Genomic DNA, 22134 nt, shown 5'->3' with positions numbered 1-22134 from the left:
TACGTATGTTATTCACTTTAAAAACATGAAACACCACAATGAACATGTTTCACATGGGGAAAGAACAGAAACCATAGACTTGGATAGAGTCTGTGTTAGCTACTTTACTTTTAGAAATTCCCCAAATCTCTAAATGTGAATAGCTCATTGGCAAAGATAAGCCTGGACAAAATATTTTGTTTCCATAAATTTCATCTAAAAATTTAATGCATGTGCAGAATCTATATTTTCATTTATAACTGATTATGTTTTAACCAGGAGAACAAGGAACAAGACATAAGACAATTTCTGAGATCTGCAGTAGATTAATGCACATTTCATTTTATAACAAAGCTAACCAAAAGGTATCTATGACCCCTGTATTCCTTTAAAAATTGCAATAATATGAATACTAATATATAAAATATGATCAAATATGTTTGAGATATATGGAGGCCTCATCAGATTTCTCATTGTGTTTTTTTTATAGTTTTCTCCAAAATTAAATATCTGATTTTATTTTCAAAAGACAACGTATATTTCTTCTTGATCAACATGTGGCTTCACTAGCTATAGACCTTGAAATGCAAATCTCTGTTATTCAGCATATTCAAAGAAGATAATCAAGATTTGTCTGCACAGTTCTAAAGAAGGTAAAATAAAAATGTTTCCAAGTTTATAAATAGCATTTAGGTTCAGTATTGAAGACCTCAAGATTTTAATTCTGTTATTTAATGTAATACTGTTGCTACTTAATGCCTAAAGTCTTCCATCTTCCTACCCATTCTTTATGTTGCTATTTCATAATCTTCGGTATTTCTCAACAGCTTTCTGGATAAAATTCACATTTCAATGTTTTTTCTCTACCTTTATCACCTCTTAGGATTCTCTTAATATTTTTCCAGTATATAGTAGCTAGTGACTTATTGATACCTTTATTTCTTGATTATTTCTGTTGGACTTAGAATCATTTTTCTAACCATTCATGATACCTTGTTATTAGAATTGTGGAGATAATCTTATCACACCATGCTCATTAGTTGTCTCATCTGAAAGAATGAGACATCTTAATTTCAGGAAGCTCAGTTCCTTTACAGAATCCTATGATAGTATTTGAGGAATACAATGTCTGAAGACACTGTGACACTAAGCACAGACTTAAATACTCTTGAAGGAGGCAGAGATTGATGAATCTGTGTTAATAAAATTCTAGTTAAGACTTTGGATGGCTAGAGAGTGATACTTCTATTGTAGAAAGAATTTAGAAAATTCTCCTGAGGGTGGAGCTTTTATTTTTACACTATTTTCAGGGTTAGGAGACTGTATAGATGGGTTTTAAGCATTAGTGTAGGTTTTCTTGTGGGCAAATTTCTTGTGAGAGAAGTTTCCTGCTACTCACTTTTTATCAGCATATAGATCTTCCTCCCAATAGCACTTGCCATCTCCTTATTCTGATCTGAGCACCCTATCACCCCAATGAAACTCTGGAGAGATGAGCTTAGATTTTCTGAAACAGATGGTTCATCTTGTCAAACTTAACCTGTTTGTAAACAGAAGCTATTGAGTATATTGTTGAATTGAGGCAAAAAAAAAGAAGAAGAAGAAGAAGAAGAAGAAGAAGAAGAAGAAGAAGAAGAAGAAGAAGAAGAAGAAGAAAGAAAGAAAGAAAGAAAGAAAGAAAGAAAGAAAGAAAGAAAGAAAGAAAGAAAGAAAGAAAAAGAAAGAAAGAAAGAAAGAAAGAAAGAAAGAAAGAAAGAAAGAAAGAAAGAAAGAAAGAAAGAAAGAAGAAAAGAAAATTCAGCAAAGACCATACCACACAACAGATCTCACCTAACAGGATTATTTGGGGGAGGGAGTTACAGAGAGAGACAGAGAAGGAATGAGAGAGAGAGAGAGAGAGAGAGAGAGAGAGAGAGAGAGAGAGAGAGAGAGAGAGAGAGAGAGATTTCATTTACTCTTCTGCCATCATTCATCATTTTCTGAACACACAGAACCTAAAAGGTAGAAGGAAGTAGACTGTAAAAACTAGGTATTTCTGTCCTATAATCAATCCTATGGCTAATTCAGATATGTTATCCATGCAATGAAATTTTCTGAGTGCCTATCTCACTAACCCCACAAGAATGAAAGCCAGATAAGAAGCAGTGTTTCCCCAAAGCAACATTTATGGCTCCCCATCGCTGAGTTTGGCTTGACCATGGTAGGGATAGTGTGACATGGTTCCCTCCCCTGAAAGAGGGCATCATGTTGTTTCAACAACTGTCAGTGGTTGCTGTGGTTGTAAGGCTTGTGTGTGTGTGTGTGTGTGTGTGTGTGTGTGTGGTGTGTTTGGTTTGTGTGTATTACTTCTTGTTCCTCTTTTGGGAAATATTCTCCCTGCCAAGGTTAACAAGGTTAATAACTCCATGATAATTAGAAACAGTCCAGGAGTGAGGGTGTGTCTATGTCTCAGAAAAAATGGTAAATGCTGAGATCTCTAGGTCCACCATTAAGGCTGTTCAAAAGAACTCTGAAAACATGAGTTCAAATATATATAATTTCTCAACTATGCAAAATATAAGGATGTAATATAAATTACATAAGGAGATTAACAGATCTAAAAGAACAGGGTAAGCTGCACTATGAGCCAGTTTTTCAGAAAGATACCAAGGAAGGAGATAAAGAGGTTTTACGGAGTAGTGATCACAGGACAAGATCCCACCCAGCTAAGTTTTTGTTTGTGCTTAAAGTTGCAGGAAGATTCTGAGATTCCAGGTCAGTCTAAGATAGGGGGGAATTCTGGTTCAGGTCCAAGCATTGTAGGAATGGTAATTTCAGAACAGGGACTGGGGTTCCAACCAGCTATCTTCTTGTGTGTGCTTATTAATGACAGACATCTGTGAATATTTTTGTAATGTTGAAAAAATTGTGCTGTTGTCTCTAAGAATCAAGGGACTAGGGTCATGGGATTCTGATTCACGGGAATGTGGGATAATGACTGAATTGACATGTAATGAAATGACTATGCTTTTGAGCTGCAAGGAGTGAGCTATCCAAAGTGTTTTTAGGATAGTAAGAGAAACTATCTTGAGCAGAACATACAAAGAACAATCTGGAAAGCTGTCAAGTAGAACATAGGCTGTCAGCTTGTAACCACTGATTCACTTCATGGTATTTGTTTCATTCTCCTCCAGACACTCTTGTCTCAGAAATCTTGAGTTTAACAGTATACTTAGTAAAAGGCTCTAACATACCTAAGCATAGCATTGAGCTGCCAGCACACCACACCCTCCCCTTCCCTCTTTCTTGTTAAATCATTAGATGTGGGGAATTGCAGGCTGGTATCCAGTTGAGCTGAGGTCTGAACCCTGATGGTCATACTTCTCCTTCATGACACGGTAGGAGTTCCCTCATGCTCCTGGAACTCTGGCCCATGTCTTAGTTACCTCCTCCCACAGCCCCCACAAGAGAAGCATTGTCAGTAGTCAGGTAAGCAATGGCCCAAGCTTCTGACCTAGCAACAGTGAAGACAATAAAAGGGGCTGTTAGACCCCCACCTCACTCTCTTACTCTTACTCCTTTGTTCCTTTACCTCTCACTTCTCTTTCTCTTTGTCTTCTTCTTTCCTCTTTTCTCTCCCTCTTTCTCTCTTTTTCTCTAGCCTCCCCCCCCCCACTTCTCTCTTTCCCCCTTCATTTCCATAATAAAACTCTTAAACCATAGAGAGTCTCTGCTCCATCAAGACCCTCTGCAGACTCTGGTCAGTGTTGGGAAATTCCTCCCCTATTCCCTCTCTCCTACAACCCTGGGGCTTTAGTAAGGTAGCGCTGGGGTCCCTGGGAAGGGACTGCCCCTTATCCACCCCCCACCCCGTGGGTTAGGCATGCTCACTGGGGCGGAGTGGAAAAGTGTCCAGCAGCTCTGCCTGTGTCCGCCTGCCTAGAGCACAGGATCTATGGTCAGACGTTTGGCCCCTTTTCCTTCCTCTTCTTCCCCAGGACCTCCCCAGGGCCCCCCTTTTTTTGTTCCTACAATTAGATTCACTTATTTAGCCACATTTCTAAAACTACCACATTTCTAAAGCTGGCTATTAAGGACTATTCCTTCATTTGGCCACTTCCTGACAACCTGACTCATTTTGAGCCTGACCCCCACAGTTCATTCAGAACCTACCAACTAGTCCTAGCTCATTTCAACATGGACCAAACCTCGTCTTTTTTCCCTTTGAAAGGCACTCCTGCAAAGCCATTTGCTGCTGTTTCTGCCCAATTCACATTCAGCCACCATGCCTCTCTGTCTTGCTTAATAAAGAATCTTTTTGTGTTGGAAATTGGTGTTTGAGTATGTTCTGTGCCTAACCAGGGGATCTGGAAGGGGCCATCCCATATTGCTTAGGTACCTTCACTTTGTTTAAAAAGGTGCCAGAAGTCTGATAAATGTGAAGTATTTCATCTATACGTGAAGATTAAAAGGTAAAATGAGAATCCCAATATGGCCTCAGAAAGTTAAAAACAACTTCAGAAAGTTCAGAAAACAAAAGTGATTTTATTAAGTGATTTGGAGATATTTTTGTCTCAAATATATTTATTTAATTAAAAAATTAGAAAAACATAAATATTTAATGTAACTTAGGTTTTGTTACCTATACTTTTGCAAGAGAGATTTACACTTTATTAATCAAAGTCCAATTTTGTCAAATCTTTCAGCTTTTTCCCTGTGAATTTTACATCTTCTGGGATGTATTTTAATGACTCTCGTGTAAATTTGGAGCACTTTCATCGTTATACTCACTGTACTCTAGCTGAATATTCTCTCTATAAATCTTTATTTAAACTTGGGGTTAACCAGAACGCTGACTTCAGGGAACTGAACTCTTTTAGTGTCATTTCAAAAGCTGATGAACTAATACTTAATTTGAATTTGTTGGTTTCCTACCATAATTTATTGTATTTCCTTCAAGATGCTGTAATCTGTCATTTAAATTGTATATTTATGTCACTGATTACCGTGCTTCAGAGGATTTTAAAAACACATTCATATTTATGTAATTTTGTAAAACATGTTTTATACTTTTTCCCCATTTTCTATTATTGTGACATAGAATCTTCTTACTTTTCTGTTTGTTTCCAGTGTAGTAATTTTACCACTTTTGTAGATAATTCTGGCTTTCAAATTCATAGAACTCATTTTGAACTTCAGAGTTATTTTGGAAGCAGCAGTTAGTCTGTTTTTAAGTCTTTTGATGGCTTGATTGGAAAACAAAGTGGCCAGGGTGTGCATTGAGAGGGGGGGTTGCAAATGTATACTTACATTGTATATCAGTAATTCTGTCTTTGATTTATGATATTTTGTTTTTAGTGATTTTGATTATCTCTCTGCAATTATATGTAGAGCAAAAGGCTAAATGGATAGTCTTCACAACAGCTTCTCAAATGTGTTTCGAATTCCCTTGCAGTAGCACCTCTCCATTAGGCAGATCTTCCAAGTTTATATTCTTTACTCAAAAGCTCATTATTTTGCATTTACCTGTAGTGAACTATATTTCCATGCATTAGTGTAGATAGTTTTTCTAGTCATTTAAAAATAATCAGCAAAAAGGCAGGTTAAAGGTAAACTCTATCTGACCTGATTTATATTTTTAAGACAGATAAATTATGAGGAAACTTAACAGAATAATTATGGAGTAAACTTGCTCTCTTGTGCTTAGCTTTTACATGAAATCCACTCCCTGTACATAACAATAATGGAAACTACCTAGAGGGCCTGAAAGGAGTTAACATAGCTTGCTCACATTACCCATCCAATAAATTAGTTTTGTGTCTCACTGTCTCTGTGCTTCAGGTAAGACATATTCACAGGTTTTGGCAAATAGGCTTACAGGTACTAGAATTTCTTAAAGAATGCTGCTTGGAATAGTGTGAAGAGCAATGAAAATCTACTTGTATTCTAATATAATCTGGGGACCAGAATTTCCCCAATCTTCCAGAGCAATGATCGTTCCAGACTAAATTATTCCCTCACGAAATATGAGTAGATTGCCCAGGAAATTTTCTTAGTTTCATATGTATCGAATAAACTTAAAACAATATCCTCTGAAATTGATTTGGAGACTATTTCTTAGAATTAAGGATTTATTATTTTCAATTAGTACAAATTTATTATTAATAACCAACATATCCAAGCAAATAAACAAACAAAAGGAAAAAATCACCTTCCATTGCTAAAAGTAAAATATCTTTCTTGCATTAACTAAATCTCTCTCTCTCTCTCTTTTTTTCATTTCTTTCATACATATTTCTTCTTTTTTCTAACTACATATTTTCTTTCTTGCATTTCAATTGTTATCCCCCTTTCTGGTGTCGCCTCCAAAAACTCCCTCTCTCCTCCCCCTCCTCCTGCTCACCAACACACCCAGTCCTGCTTCCTGGCCCTGGCATTTCCCTACACTGAGGCATAGAGCCTACAGAGGACCAAGAGCCTCTCTTCCCATTGATGACTGAACAGGCCATCTTCTGCTACATATGCAGCTGGAGTCACTAGTCCCACCATGTGTACTCGTTGGTTGGTGGTTTAGTTTCCTGGAGCTCAAATACATGGGCACAGGGAACAATTTCCTGAACAGAACGCCAATAGCTTATGCCCTAAGATCAAGAATTGACAAATGGGACCTCATAAAATTGCAAGGCTTCTGTAAGGCCAAGGACACTGTCAATAGGACAAAACAGTGACCAACAGACTGGAAAAAGATCTTTACCAATCCTATATCTGATATAGGGCTAATATCTAATATATACAAAGAACTTAAGATGATAGACTCCAGAGAAACAAATAACCCTATTTAAAATGGGGTACAAAGCTAAACAAAGAATTCTAAACAAAGGAATACCAAATGGTTGAGAAGCTGCTAAAGAAATGTACAACACCTTTAGGCATCAGAGAAATGCAAATCAAACCAACCAGGAGATTCTTCCTCATACCAGTAAAAATAGCTAAGATCAACAACTCACGTGACAGCACATGCTGGTGAGGATGTGGAGAAAGATAAATACTCCTCCATTGCTGGTAGGATTGCAAGCTGGTACAACCACTCTGGAAATCAGTTTGGTGGTTCCTCAGAAAATCAGAAATAGTACTTCCTGAGGACCCAGTAATACTACTCCTGGGCATCTACCCAGAAGATGCTCCAAAATGTAATAAGGACACATGCTCCATTATGTTCATAGCAGCCTTATTTATGATAGCCAGAAGTTAGAAAGAGCCCAGATGCCCCTCAACAGAGGTATGGATACAGAAAATTTACACAGTGGAGTACTAATCAGCTTTTAAAAACAATGATGCTGGCAAGGATGTGGAGAAAGAGGAACACTCCTTCATTGTTGGTGGGATTGCAACCACTCTGGAAATCAGTCTGGTGGTTTTCAGAAAATTGGATTCTCCTGTCATATAATAATCAAAACACCAAATGCAAAAAACAAAGAAAGAATATTAAAGGCAGTAAGGGAAAAATGTCAAGTAACATATAAAGGCAGGCCTATTAGAATTACACCTGACTTCTCCCCAGAGACTATGATAGCCAGAAGTTCCTGGGCAGATGTCATACAGACCCTAAGAGAGTACAAATGCCAACCCAGGCTACTATACTCAACAAAACTAGCAATTACCATAGATGGAGAAACAAAGGTATTCCATGACAAAACCAAATTTATATATCTTTTCACAAACACAGCCCTTCAAAGGATAATAAAGGGAAAACTCCAACACAAGGAGGGAAAGTACGCTCTAGAAAAAGCAAGAAAGTAATCTTTCAACAAACCTAAAAGAACATAGCCACATGAACAAAATTCCAACTCTAACAACAAAAATAACAGGAAGGAACAATAACTTTTCCTTAATATCTCTTAATATCAAAGGACTCAATTCCCCAATAAAAACACATAGACTGGCTACATAAACAGGACCCAGCATTTTGCTGCATACAGGAAACCCATCTCAGGGCAGAGTCAGACACTTTCTCAGAAGAAAAGGCTGAAAAACAATTTTCCAAGCAGATGGTCTGGGAAGCAAGCTGGGGTACTCATTCTAATATCAAATAAAATCGACTTTCAACTTAAAGTTATCAAAAAAGATAAGGAGGGACACTTCGTACTTATCAAAGGTAAAATTTACCAGGATGAATTCTAAATTCTGAACATCAATGTTCCAAATACACAATGAAGTACTACTAGGCTATTAAAAACAATGAATTAATGAGATTCTTAGACAAATGGATAGATCTGGAGGATATCATCCTAAGTGCAGTAACCCAATCACAAAAAGAACACACACGGTACACACACACTGATAAGTGGATGTTAGCCTAGCAGCTCAGAATACCCAAGATGCAATTTGCAAAACATGTGAAACTCAAGAATAAGGAAGAACAAAGTGTGGACACTTCGATCCTTCTTATTAGGAGGAACAAAATACCCATGGAAGGAGTTAAAGAGACAAAGTTCAGAGCAGAGCCTGAAGAAATGACCATCCAGAAACTAATCCACCTGGAGATCCATCCCATAAACAACTACCAAACCAGACACTATTGCAGATGCCAACAAGAACTTGCTGACAGGAGCCTGATATAGCTGTCTCCTAAGTGGCTCTGCCAGTGCCTGACTAATACAGAAGTGGATGCTCACAGTCATCCATTAGACAGAGCACAGGGTCCCCAGTGAAGGTGCTAGAGAAAGGACCCAAGGAGCTGAAGGAGTTTGCAGCCCCCTAGGAGGAACAACAATATGAACTAACCAGTAACCCCAGAACACCCTGGGACTAAACCACCAATCAAAGGAAACACAAGGAGAGATTCATGGCTTTAGCTGCATATGTAGCAGAGGATGGCCCTTGGTCCTGTAAAGGTTCTATGCCCCAGTATAGTGGAATGCCTGGGCCAGGAAGTTGGAATGGGTAGGTTTGGGAGCATGGAGATGGGGGAGAGGATAGGGGGCTTTTGGACTGGAAATTATTAGGAAACAGGATACATTTGAAATATAAATAAAGAAAATATCTAGTTTTTTTCTTCAAAGTTTTAAAATGGCAATTTATTTTTTCTTCAGTGAGGAAAAGTCTGTCATTACCTTCTTTTTTTTTAAATATATTTTTATTACGTATTTTCCTCAATTACATTTCCAATGCTATACCAAAAGTCCCCCATACCCTCCCCCTCCCCAACTCCCCTACTCTCCCATTCCCACTTTTTGGCCCTGGCATTCCCCTGTACTGGGGCATATAAAGTTTGCATGTCCAATGGGCCTCTCTTTCCAGTGATGGCCAACTAGGACATCTTTTGATACATATGCAGCTAGAGACAAGAGCTCCGGGGTACTGGTTAGTTCCTAATGGTGTTGCACCTACAGGGTTGCAGATCTCTTTAGCTCCTTGGGTGCTTTCTCTAACTTCTCCATTGGGGCCCTGTGTTCCATCTTATAGATGACTGTGAGCATCCACTTCTGTGTTTGCTAGGCCCCAGCCTAGTCTCACAAGAGACAGCTATATCAGGGTCCTTTCAGCAAAATCTTGGTAGTGTATGCAATGGTGTCATCGTTTGGAGGCTGATTATGGGATGGATCCCTGGAAATATCTAGTTTTTTTTTTTTTTTTTAAAGACATTTAGAAAGAATGATAGCTGGGCTGTATTAAAAGCTTGGAAGGAACTTGTCAGATGTCATGAATGGTAAGAGAGACTTTTAGAACAAAGGAACAATTGTGCCTTACTATACTGTTATTTTTGTTGTTTCCACTGTGGAACTATATTCAGTTTTATTTTGCTGAAGCACATAAGTGCAACAATTATGTGTCAACTGTCTTTGGGTCAGCTTCTTCTTACTGTGACCATATCTGTCATAATTAACTTGTGAAGAGACAATGCTCACTCTGGTTCATGGATTCAGAGGTTCTAGTTTATAATCAACTAATTTTGTTTCTTTAAGGTAACTGCACATTAGAAGAGAGGCAGGAGGAGGAACAAAATACAAGCAAAAATGCAGGAGGGCCCCATAGTTCACTTAAAGGATCGGCCTTTAATGTTCTGAAACCTTTTAACTGGGCCCAAGTTGTGAAGGGTTTCAGCATCTCTCACTAATGCTAAAATGGAGATCAAAACACATAGGTTTTGGGTTCAAGATCTAAACTACACTTCCCTCTCAAGATGCATTAAATATTCTCCTCAAGGTCCCTTTTTGTGAGATAAAACATTCTTATCTTGGATATACTATAGAAAACTTACTGTAAGTCCTTGCTTCTGAACTTACAAATACATGAATGGGGTGAACAAAACTGAAATATTCTACAGGGTTGATATATGGGGTTAGGTGTTTAAATGCCCTGTAATCTGAAATAGTGAGTTCAAAAACCATTTACTAAACTAATAAGATACCTGTCATGTTGTCGCTAGACTGTTTCAACCTGCCAGCTTCTAATAATGACACAGAGACTTATTATCTCTTAATGATTAGGCCTTATAGCTTAAGTTCATTCCCAACTAGCTTGTATAACTTAATTATCCCATGTATTCTAATATAAATTCTTCCACATGGCCTGTTGCTTCTCCTTCATTCCAGGTACTTGACCTTTCCTCTGTTTCTCCCTGGTGAATTCCCTGCTTCTGATTCTCTCCACAATTTCCTATCTGCCTGGATATTTCACCTCTCCTCTCTTCTCCTGCCCTGCTATAGGCCATCAGATCTTTATTAAACAAATCAGAAGGTGATGGAGAAAAATGTTTACAAAACACTGAGACACAAGAATGCTTCATACAAATAACAAACAATGCCAATGTCCAGACAGTACTCAGCATTCTGTTGGTACAGAGACAAACATTTGCATTTCAGTAATATAAAGACAATCTTTACAGTGTACAAAAGATTATTTCAACACCATGTCTTATATTTTGTACCATGTAATAAAACTAAAGTGAACTGACTTAAATACAATATTCAATGCACATATTTATTCAACTATTTTTATAGCTCAATTTAATAAAAGTCATTACTATTAGAAGAAGATTAAGACACAGATGCCAAAACACGGTATATATGATCTACTTCTTCAATTGCTTTCATAAGTCAGACTTAGTAACTCAAAATCAGATGGCTCCCTAGCAGTGAAAACAATATGTAAGAGCTGGATTCAAAAATCTGCTATTATTACCCTTTGCCAAGGAATCCTTATTGAATTATAGCTATTATTAGACACAAGGTACTCTTTTCCCTCCAGTGCCATCACTTTAAACAACTAACTCTTTTAATGTTGAGAAGAATAACTCCAGATATCCTCAAGAATAATAATGTGAGGTTGGTGGATTATAAAGGGAGTTTTCTTAACAATACAACAAGACATATATTTAAAGAAACTGTGTTGCTTTGGGTATTTCAGATGACTGAGGGCTTAATTTCCTTCAAAACCCAACAAAGGTTTTATATCAATTGTGTTAGTTTTAAAGCAAAGACTATGAAAAGACTAGGTTTGTGTTAAATAATAAATAAAAATTCAAGTAAAAGTACCCTAAGTACATCAAAACAAATTTGTGAATGGAGTCTAAAGTATAGACAGATGCATTAAAACACTGTGGTCCTGTTACCCCTTGTACCAAGCCATTGCCAGATGCTATTTTCATGCATCACTTTGAAGATACTTAATGCAAAATATGTTGAAAAGCTGTTATTTGGCTTTTTCAGAAGTTCCCAGGAAATAACCTTCAGTCCAATTATGTTTTTCCTCAAGATAAAAATGTTAGGTCTTTATGATTTATAATGGTTTTCTTCTGAGTGACTATCAAGTATACAAAAATCCTTTTCATTTTTGTAAATCAGTAAGTATTTGATGGTAAATATATGTAGAATGGATAACTATGAGTCAGAAGAAACAAGACATAGGGCAAGAAAGAAAATTCTTAGCTTTATGCCAAGGTTCTATTATGGAGGATATAAATATAAAGCATTGAAAGAAAATTATGTATCTTTGCACATTCTGGTTTAAAAACTTTGTCCATTAAGGCCAGCATGTATGTGCTAGTGAGTAAAGGCAATGAATAGGTAACAGCCACGGACCTGTCATAAAGCAACTTAGTCAACACTACACCCATTGTCTTCACAGAGCCATCATCCCAGTGTGCTCTGTGTCATGTCATGACGGATGGTGATTTATGGCAAGTCAAGTGAAAGAACTTAAAAAGAACGTTTTGATTCTAATGTGTAAATATAGTTTGTAGAGGAACTGTGTTTACATCATAGTATGCTAGAGTCTGCTCATCTGTGAATCAATATGTATGTAATACTAGAGTCAGCTATACCCCATAACAAAGGCCACATTTGAGATCTCCCTTGATCTATGGCCCAATAAATGGATGTTTATTCTCAAATGACCTAATTCCTGCTTTACTCATTTAATGCCTTCAGGCCCAAGAGTTAAAGACAAGGTTCAGCAAAATGTCAGTTTTTCTTGAATTAGATGGCAAGAGATAAAGAGAGGACCGATGACACGGCACACCCAGATGTCCTTGAGAAGAGATGTCAGGTCAAATCAGCTTGAAAATATAACCTGACATAAATGACAGAGGAAAAAGATTATGGGGACCTCCTTCAAGCTTCATGAGCTTTTTCAGTTTTCAAGCACATGTAATGGTAAGTGTTCCATGCTGCTGTGAATGTTGAGCATGTAAATAAAAGAGTAAAGTTAGAGCCTCAAATACAACCTACATGAAAAGTACTTTATTATTTTTAGGAATATTTTAAATCCTGGCTGAATCATATTTTCAGAGTAATGAAAAGGAAAAAGTCTAGAACATTTTTAACTAAATACTTTACAGTAGAGTTGGTCAGAAACACTAGTTCATGCACCATTTCTTCCATTTATTAAGTTATATCAAGCTCATATTACGGCATGAGATAATTCTAACAATGTTTTGTGTTTCTGAATGGGTCATTCATAAAACAGTTCCTATCATTTACATTGTAAAAATTCATTCTGTGTCTATCATATCCTAGGAGCAGGATTATAAAAATAAGAAAAGATATTTCAATACCTCAATACCCCATGGCTTCTGAACTCAGATATCCTCTAAACTTAGAAGGCATTACAATGTTAGTAACTGGTATTCAATAGATAAAGAATAATGGACATGAAACTGATACAAGGCACTGACATCATAAAAATAAGGCAACCTAGGGTTTCACAACAGATATCCAGAAGAGTATAGTGAGAGTCTATTTTTCAGGTGTTTGCTTCTCCAGGCTGCTGCTCCAAATGAGATCACTATCTAAAGTAAAGAGAGCAGTTGGGAATCTCTTCCCCTCTCTATTGCCTGAAGGTCAGCAGCCATCTGGTCGAACCATGCTGGCTTTCCAACTGAGTGTGAAAACAGATTTTCACATCCAAGAACAAAGGGCATGGCTGAGTCATGGAAAATGTAGATGATACAGTTGCCTTCATCCACTGAGAATATGCATCTCAATTTTCTATAAATGGACTCTTCATCAAAGTGTCCTGTAATGGAAAGAATGAAATATATTGGTCATTATGAAAGGAGAAAAGATGATCAGGGAATGAGTTTCCTTTTGGAATGATAAGGAAATTGCAAAATTGAGAAGGTTATTCTTGAATAATAAACCCCAGTACTACATTAAAAATATACAGGATAAATCCACTACACAAGAATTTCCCAACTCTTGGAAAATAATAAAACACAAGTTATATACTTTAGCATTGCACACTTTGAATGATTTTTTTACATTTTAATTGAAATAATTTTTCATTATGAACACTACTGACCAAAAGATTAAAATCATTAATGATGACTGTTCTTTCAAATTTTGGCAGGCAAAATGCTGACCTAGCAGCTGTGTATTGTTTCTGGTTTCCCTGGCAATTAACAAATATTGCTTGATGATAAACTCTCCAGTTGTACCACAACAGATATTATTTACATTATAAAATATACAGTTTTAATATAATACATAATGCTGAATTTAAGTAAGGTATCTCTACTAAATATTTCAAACACATCACACAGTTTCTTATACTTGGTGATATATTTAAAATAAATACTCAAGTACCAGGTGCCTTATTATTTCCAATTTATTTGAAAGACATTAAATAGTCTACAATTAATTATGTACCTGTATTACGACCTTCAATTTATAGGATCAAAACTACAGGGGTCTTTATAATAGCCCTAAGTAATTCCATTTTGCAGTATGATGAACATTGGTAGTGTTCAAAAATTAGAAAACATATTCTCTTTGATCTTTGTACCATTGTGAAAAGCAGAATTCAGATCCTAGGAATAGATTTTTCTTCAAATAGCTGATTTCTCCTAGAGGAATACATGATTAAATAGCATATGTTAATTGTAATAACTAGAAATTTATTTTTTGTTTACTGAATTCTAGCATCTAGCATCTCAAAGATGTTTGCCCTGGGATTAAGGCATTGAAAAAAAAAAGTTGCAAACCCTAGGACTGAACAGTCTCACTAGTTATTTTAGTAATTCCAGCACTGAAATGGAATATGGGACACAGGCAGGCACACATTTCAGAGTGAGCATTTTGTATAGCTTATTTTAATTTATAGTTCAGCATATATATTGGGTATCTGAATGTATGTTTAAGAAGTAAAAAGATTTACTGGATGCATGGAAGTTTTCTAGCTGATGATGCAGAAAGAAAAATATTTTTCTCTCATATCACATCATGTTTCTGAGAGCCATTGTTGAAAATCAATCCTTATGTGACTTCATTCATCTCAAAGTTATGTATGAGTAGATGTTACCCAATGCAGAGATGAACAGTAGAGTTTTGCTTATGTTCCCATTATTGTTTAGTGGAGCCTATAGTTGGTTTACCAATAAGACCTCATTGCTAGACATTTGGAGCCTCAATAAGAAGTATCTAATATCTTTTCTTTTTCTTTATAAAATAAGCTTCTGCATGTTTCTGAACATAGTAGTAAGAATAATTCTGAATAATTAAAATGTAGTCATCAGTTGACTGAGGCAGTTTGTCTCTCAAGCTGCAGTAAGTTTTGCTAGGTGATTGTACCAGGGTCTCTTCACTCAGCAAAAAGTCTGTGTGAGGACATGGGGGAAAGGCATCCATGTGTAAGTAAGGCAAGAGGGCTCAGGAAATATCGGACATGTCAGCAACTCCATCTTGGAATCCAAGCATCCAGAACTGTGGAAGATATTTTCTTGGGCTCACATCACCCAGTCTGTGATAGTTGGCTACAGCAGCTCCAGCAATGTGGAAGGAAAGAAACAGTGACTGTATTTTTGAAACTGGTTATGAACAATAAAATTCATTCCCTCTTAGACTCTAACTTCCAAAGTGAAAAACAAATGATATATACAAATAAAAACATAAAATCATTTACTGTATAAAAAAGTTGAAAATTATATGAAAAAAAGTTAAGTAGATTTAGAGGTTCAGTCCGGCTTCCCTTCCAGCAGGAGAGTGGGGAAATCATCGTTAAGAAGGTGCTAGTTATTTAGCAGTAGAGAAGATGGGAAATCCAGTCATAAATATAGAAGCAGAAGATTTCAGAGAAAAGAAGCAAGCAAAGGCTCTTACATGGGACATAAGTAGAGTCCTGAGTACAATGTGGCCAGCCAAGGAGACAGGCTGGGAGGTGTGGAGAAGGCCAAGGCAGAACAGTTACTATCCTCGAGAAATCTTAGAAATCAAACCAACCTCTTAGATGTTGGGAAGTAGCTAGGTGCTTTTCCTGCCATGAATATTGCTTATTTCCCAGTATCTGTGTGTCCTACAGATTTTTAGTATGTGAAAACCAACAGTACTTATTTTCTGTAGGATCTATATGTTTGTTTTTTAATAGAGTAAACAAAAATCCTTGAATGACATTCCATAAACCACATGGATTTCACTCCCAAGTTTGAAAGACTTTTACTTACACCATATTCTTCTATATTTTATGTTGAGAAAATTAATGTATGTCTCCTTTTCATATCTACACCATTCAGTGCTACAGAGTAAAATAAAGATTATATTATAAAAGGGACAACCTCTGAGATTGTTCAGAAGAACACAGAATAAGGCTATTGACAAATAGACTGCTAAGTTCCAAGGGAACCTGGCAGGTTTAAAGTGAACCACATTTCTTTTTAAGGTAGAAATGAGGAGTGGAATAAACCAGTTTTCTTTAAAACACACACGCACACACACACAGAGAGACTCTACAAATAGATATAAACATTATAAAACTTTAGTTACACTATACTTTTTTGGGGGGGTATTTATTTCATTTACATTTCCAATGCTATCCCAAAAGTCCCCCACATGGTCCCCCACCCACTCCCCCACACACCTACTCCCACTTCTTGACCCTGTCCTTCCCCTGTACTGAGGCATATAAAGTTTGCACGACCAATGGGCCTCTCTTTTCACTGATGGCCAACTAGGCCATCTTCTGATTCATATGCAGCTAGAGTCACAAGCTCGGGGGGGGGGGAGGGAGAGGGGTACTGGTTAGTTCATATTGTTGTTCCACTTATAGGATTGCAGATCCTTTGGGTATTTTCTCTAGCTCCTTGGGTACTTTCTCTAGCTCCTCTATTGGGGGCACTGTGATCCATCCAATAGCTGACTGTGAGCATCCACTTATGTGTTTGCTAGGCCCCAGAATAGTCTCACAAGAGACAGCTCGACTTGGGTCCTTTCAGCAAAATCTTGATAGTGTATGCAATGGTGTCAGCGTTTGGAAGCTGATTATGGGATGGATCCCCAGATATGGCAGTCTCTAGATGGTCCATCCTTTCGTCACCGCTCCAAACTTTGTCTCTGTAACTCCTTCCATGGGTGTTTTGTTCCCAATTCTAAGAAGGGGTAAAGTGTCCACACTTTGGTATTCATTCTTCTTGAGTTTCATGCGTTTAGCAAATTGTATCATATATCTTGGGTATCCTAAGTTTCTGGGCTAATATCCACTTATCAGTGAGTACATATTGTGTGAGTTCCTTTGTGATTGGGTTACCTCACTACTTTGTGATTGGGTTCATCCATTTGCCTAGGAATTTCATAAATTCATTCTTTTTAATAGCTGAGTAATACCCCATTGTGTAAATGTACCACATTTTCTGTATCAATTCCTCTGTTGAGGGGCATCTGGGTTCTTTCCAGCTTCTGGCTATTATAAATAAGGCTGCTATGAACATAGTGGAGCATGTGTCCTTCTTACTGGTTGGAACATCTTCTGGATATATGCCCAGGAGAGGTATTGAGGGATCTTCCAGTAGCACTATATCCAATTTTCTGAGGAACCTCCAGACTGATTTCCAGAGTGCTTTTACAAGCTTGCAATCCCACCAACAATGGAGGAGTGTTCCTTTTTTCTCCACATCCTCGCCAGCATCTGTTGTCACCTGAATTTTTGATCTTAGCCATTCTGACTGGTGTGAGGTGGAATCTCAGGGTTGTTTTGATTTGCAGTTCCCTGATGATTAAGGATGTTGAACATTTTTTCAGGTGCTTCTCTTCCATTCGGTATTCCTCGGGTGAGAATTCTTTGTTCAGTTCTGAGCCCCATTTTTTTTAATTTTTAATATTTTTATTACATATTTTCCTCAATTACATTTCCAATGCTATCCCAAAAGTCCCCCATAGCGCCCCCCACTTCCCTACCCACCCATTCCCATTCTGTTGGCCCTGGCATTCCCCTATATTGGGGCATATAAAGTTTGCAAGTCCAATGGGCCTCTCTTTCCAGTGATGGCTGACTAGGCCATCTTTCGATACATATGCAGCTAGAGACAAGAGCTCCGGGGTACTGGTTAGTACATCATGTTGTTCCAACAATAGGGTTGCAGATCCCTTTAGCTCCTTGGGTACTTTCTCTAGCTTCTCCATTGGGAGCCCTGTACATTGAGCCCTGAGCATTGGGATACATCCGATAGCTGACTGTGAGCATCCACTCCTGTGTTTGCTAAGGCCCCGGCATCGTTTCACAAGAGACAGCTATATTTGGGTCCTTTCAGCAAAATCTTGCTAGTGTATGCAATGGTGTCAGCGTTTAGAAGCTGATTATGGGATGGATCCCTGGATATGGCAGTCTCTAAATGGTCCATCCTTTCATCACAGCTACGAACTTTGTCTCTGTAACTCCTTCCCTAGGTGTTTTGTTCCCAATTCTAAGAAGGGGCACAGTGTCCACACTTTGGTCTTCATTCTTCTTGAGTTTCATGCGTTTAGCAAATTGTATCTTATATCTTGGGTATCCTAAGTTTTGGGCTAATATCCACTTATCAGTGAATACATATTGTGTGAGTTCTTTTGTGATTGTGTTACTTCAGTCAAGATGATGCTCTCCAGGTCCATCCATTTGGCTAGGAATTTCAAAAATTCATTCTTTTTAATAGCTGAGTAGTACTCCATTGTGTAAATGTACCATAATTTCTGTATCCATTCCTCTGTTGAGGGACATCTGGGTTCTTTCCAACTTCTGGCTATTATAAATAGGGCTGCTATGAACATAGTGGAGCATGTGTCCTTTTTACAAGTTGGGACATCTTCTGGATATATGCCCAGGAGAAGTATTGCTGGATCCTCCGGTAGTACTATGTCCAATTTTCTGAGGAACTGCCAGACTGATTTCCAGAGTGGTTGTACAAGCTTGCAATCCCACCAACAATGGAGGAGTGTTCCTCTTTCTCCACATCCTCGCCAGCATCTGCTGTCACCTGAATTTTTGATCTTAGCCATTCTGACTGGTGTGAGGTGGAATCTCAGGGTTGTTTTGATTTGCATTTCCCTGATGATTAAGGATGTTGAACATTTTTTCAGGTGCTTCTCTGCCATTCGGTATTCCTCAGGTGAGAATTCTTTGTTCAGTTCTGAGCCCCATTTTTTAATGGGGTTATTTGACTTTCTGGAGTCCACCTTCTTGAGTTCTTTATATATATTGGATATTAGTCCCTTATCTGATTTAGGATAGGTGAAGATCCTTTCCCAATCTGTTGGTGGGTTTTTGTCTTATTGATGGTGTCTTTTGCCTTGCAGAAGCTTTGCAGTTTTTTGAGGTCCCACTTGTCAATTCTCGATCTTACAGCACAAGCCATTGCTGTTCTATTCAAGAATTTTTCCCCTGTGCCCATATCTTCAAGGCTTTTCCCCACTTTCTCCTCTATAAGTTTCAGTGTCTCTGGTTTTATGTGAAGTTCCTTGATCCACTTAGACTTGACCTTAGTACAAGGAGATAGGAATGGATCGATTTGCATTCTTCTACATTTTAACAACCAGTTGTGCCAGCACCATTTGTTGAAAATGCTGTCTTTCTTCCACTGGATGTTTTTAGCTCCCTTGTGGAAGATCAAGTGACCGTAGGTGTGTGGGTTCATTTCTGGGTCTTCAATTCTATTACATTGGTCTATTTGTCTGTCACTATACCAGTACCACACAGTTTTTATCACAATTGCTCTGTAGTAAAACTTTAGGTCCGGCATGGTGATTCCACCAGAGGTTCTTTTATCCTTGAGAAGAGTTTTTGCTATCCTAGGTTTTTTGTTATTCCAGATGAATTTGCAGATTGCACTTTCTAATTCGTTGAAGAGCCCCATTTTTTAATGGGGTTATTTGATTTTCTGGAGTCCACCTTCTTGAGTTCTTTATATATATTGAATATTAGTCCCCTTTCTGATTTAGGATAGGTAAAGATCCTTTCCCAATCTGTTGGTGGTCTTTTTGTCTTTATCTCCTTGTACTAAGGTCAAATCTAAGTGGATTAAGGAACTCCACATAAAACCAGAGACACTGAAACTTATAGAGGAGAAAGTAGGGAAAAGCCTTGAAGATATGGGTACAGGGGAAAAAAATCCTGAATAGAACAACAATGGCTTGTGCTGAAAGATCGAGAATCGACAAATGGGACCTCTTAAATTTGCAAAGCTTCTGCAAGGCAAAAGATACACTATACTTTTTGAACAACTGTATACTCATTGAAGCTTTATTTCAATATAAGCAGTCCAACAGATCCTTATGCACATATTATAAAACACAATTAGATTTTAAGTATAAAATGTTAAACTCTTATGGCTTTGAGTACTACAGTGGTTACTTTTCATGTTGCTCGGACCAAATGCCTGACATGAAGTAACTTAAGTAGAAATTGTTCAGTTTGCTTCATGAGGCAAGGTATAAAATCCATTATGTAGGGAAGCATAGCATTAAGAACAAGGGGCTGATGGTTTTATAGCATCCACAGAAAGCAGAAACAGAAGAATTCTAGGACTCAGCTAAGTTGCTCCTGTTCCTCCTCTTATTTTACTCTGGTCCCCTAGCCAATTGCATGTTACTACACATACATAAAGATGCCTTTCCATTCAGTTAATCGTAACTGGAAATGCTCTTGCAGACACACTCTGAGTTGTTCCTTTTAGAAAACTTGAAATCAGGTTACAATGGTAATTACGGTTAAGCAGAATTAGAGATGTGATTAATAGATATAAAAAGTGAAAAATGTTTTAAATCAACTGATCCAGTTTACATCTAATATATATTCTCACTCTTACACTTCGAGTTAGATGTTACTGCCTTCACTTTCATTTTCCTGAATAAAACACACATAAAATCATTTATTTATTTAAACTAACATATCTGCATGAGTTGATCAAAAGGGAAACACAATACATAATGATAACTGAGTGAACATGTACTATTTGTATAGGTATGGGCCAAGAAAATGTTACTGAATTAAAAATTATTTTGTTAATAGAATTGTTATCTAGTACATTTTACCATAAGACATTGATGAAGTTCTTGTGATAGGGACATAAGCAAAACTATTGTACCCCTATTACATAGAAAGGATCACATGTCATATGTGAACACATACAAGTTGCTAAAAGTCCCAGATTCTAGAAACCCAAGAATTTCCCAGGAATCAGGGAGGACATTATCTGAAATACCCAACAAAGGGGAGATAAAAACTTGTAGAGACCATATACAGTGGCTAGGAAACGTCAACAGTTGAGGGATGGGACCACCTACTCACCTCAAAAAATTTAATACAGAATTCCCCCTGTCAAAAGTAAATGAAGGGGCAAAGTATGGAGCAGAGACTGAAGAAAAGGCCATTCAGAGACTGTCCCACCTAGGGACCCATCCTGTCTGCTGATACCAAACCCAGACATTGCTGATGCCAAGAGGTGCTTACTGTCAGGAACCTAGTATAGCTGTGCCCTGAGAGGTTCTGTCAGAGCCAGACCAAGACAGATTCGGATGTACACAGCCAAACATTGGACTGAGCATGGGGACCCGTATGGAGAAGTTAGGGCAAGGACAGTAGGAGCTGAAGGGGTTTGTAGCCTCATAGGAAAAACAACAATATCAAACAACCAGACCTCCAAAGCTCCCAGGGACTAATCACCAACCAAGCAAAGTGGGTACCCATTGCTCCAGCTGGATATATATCAAAGGATTGCCTTCTCTGATGTCCTGGGAAGGGAGCCAGTTGGTCCTTTGGGGCTTGATGACCCAGGAAAGGGGAACACTGGTCTGGTGAGACAGGAGTGGCTGGGCAGGTAGGGGAGCACCCTCATAGAGGCAGGGGAGCAAGGAGGTAATAGGGGGCCTGTCGAGGGGAAACTTGGAAAGGGGTTAACATTTAAAATGTAAATAAATAAAATAACCAATAAAAAGTGAAAAAATAAAACATTTAAAGTACAAAATAATATTTAAGTTACTTTTTTCTATAGTCACTGCATTATACATTTAATTTTAAATGCCATCATTCTTATAAAAAGATATTCCAGGGATGGAGAGATGGCTCAGTGGTTAAGAGGACTGTCTGTTCTTCCAAAGGTCCTGAGTTCAAAATACAAACAACCACATGGTGGTTCAGAACCATCCCAAAGAGAGTTAGAGTGTACTTACATACAATAAATAAATCTCTTAAAATGTCTTATATATACATATATACATATACATATATATATACATATATATATATATTAGATATTTTCTTTATTCATATTTCAAATGTTATTCCCTCTCCTGATTTCTTTTACGAACCCCCCCCATCCTATCCCTGACCTGGCATTCCCCTACACTGGGGCATTGAGCCTACTCAGAACCAAGGACTTATCCTCCCATTGATGTCGAACAATGCCATCTTTTGCTACATATGCAGCTATAGCTA

The 22134-nt window shown here is 37.7% G+C and overlaps 1 long non-coding RNA gene across 1 annotated transcript; it reads left to right on the top strand.

Annotated features, from left to right (window-relative positions):
- Nucleotides 1-256: 256 nt before the first annotated feature.
- LOC115030596 (uncharacterized) lies at nt 257-12493 on the top strand. The gene is made up of 3 exons (XR_003836181.1): nt 257-344; nt 470-632; nt 12442-12493. It is a non-coding gene; the product is annotated as an uncharacterized LOC115030596 (long non-coding RNA).
- The last annotated feature ends 9641 nt before the right edge of the window (nt 12494-22134 follow it).

Source organism: Mus caroli, unplaced genomic scaffold, assembly GCF_978045245.1.
Source record: "Mus caroli unplaced genomic scaffold, Mus_caroli_1 scaffold_3, whole genome shotgun sequence".
NCBI classification, from domain to species: domain Eukaryota; kingdom Metazoa; phylum Chordata; class Mammalia; order Rodentia; family Muridae; genus Mus; species Mus caroli.
This window is presented reverse-complemented; position numbering and strand designations above follow the sequence as displayed.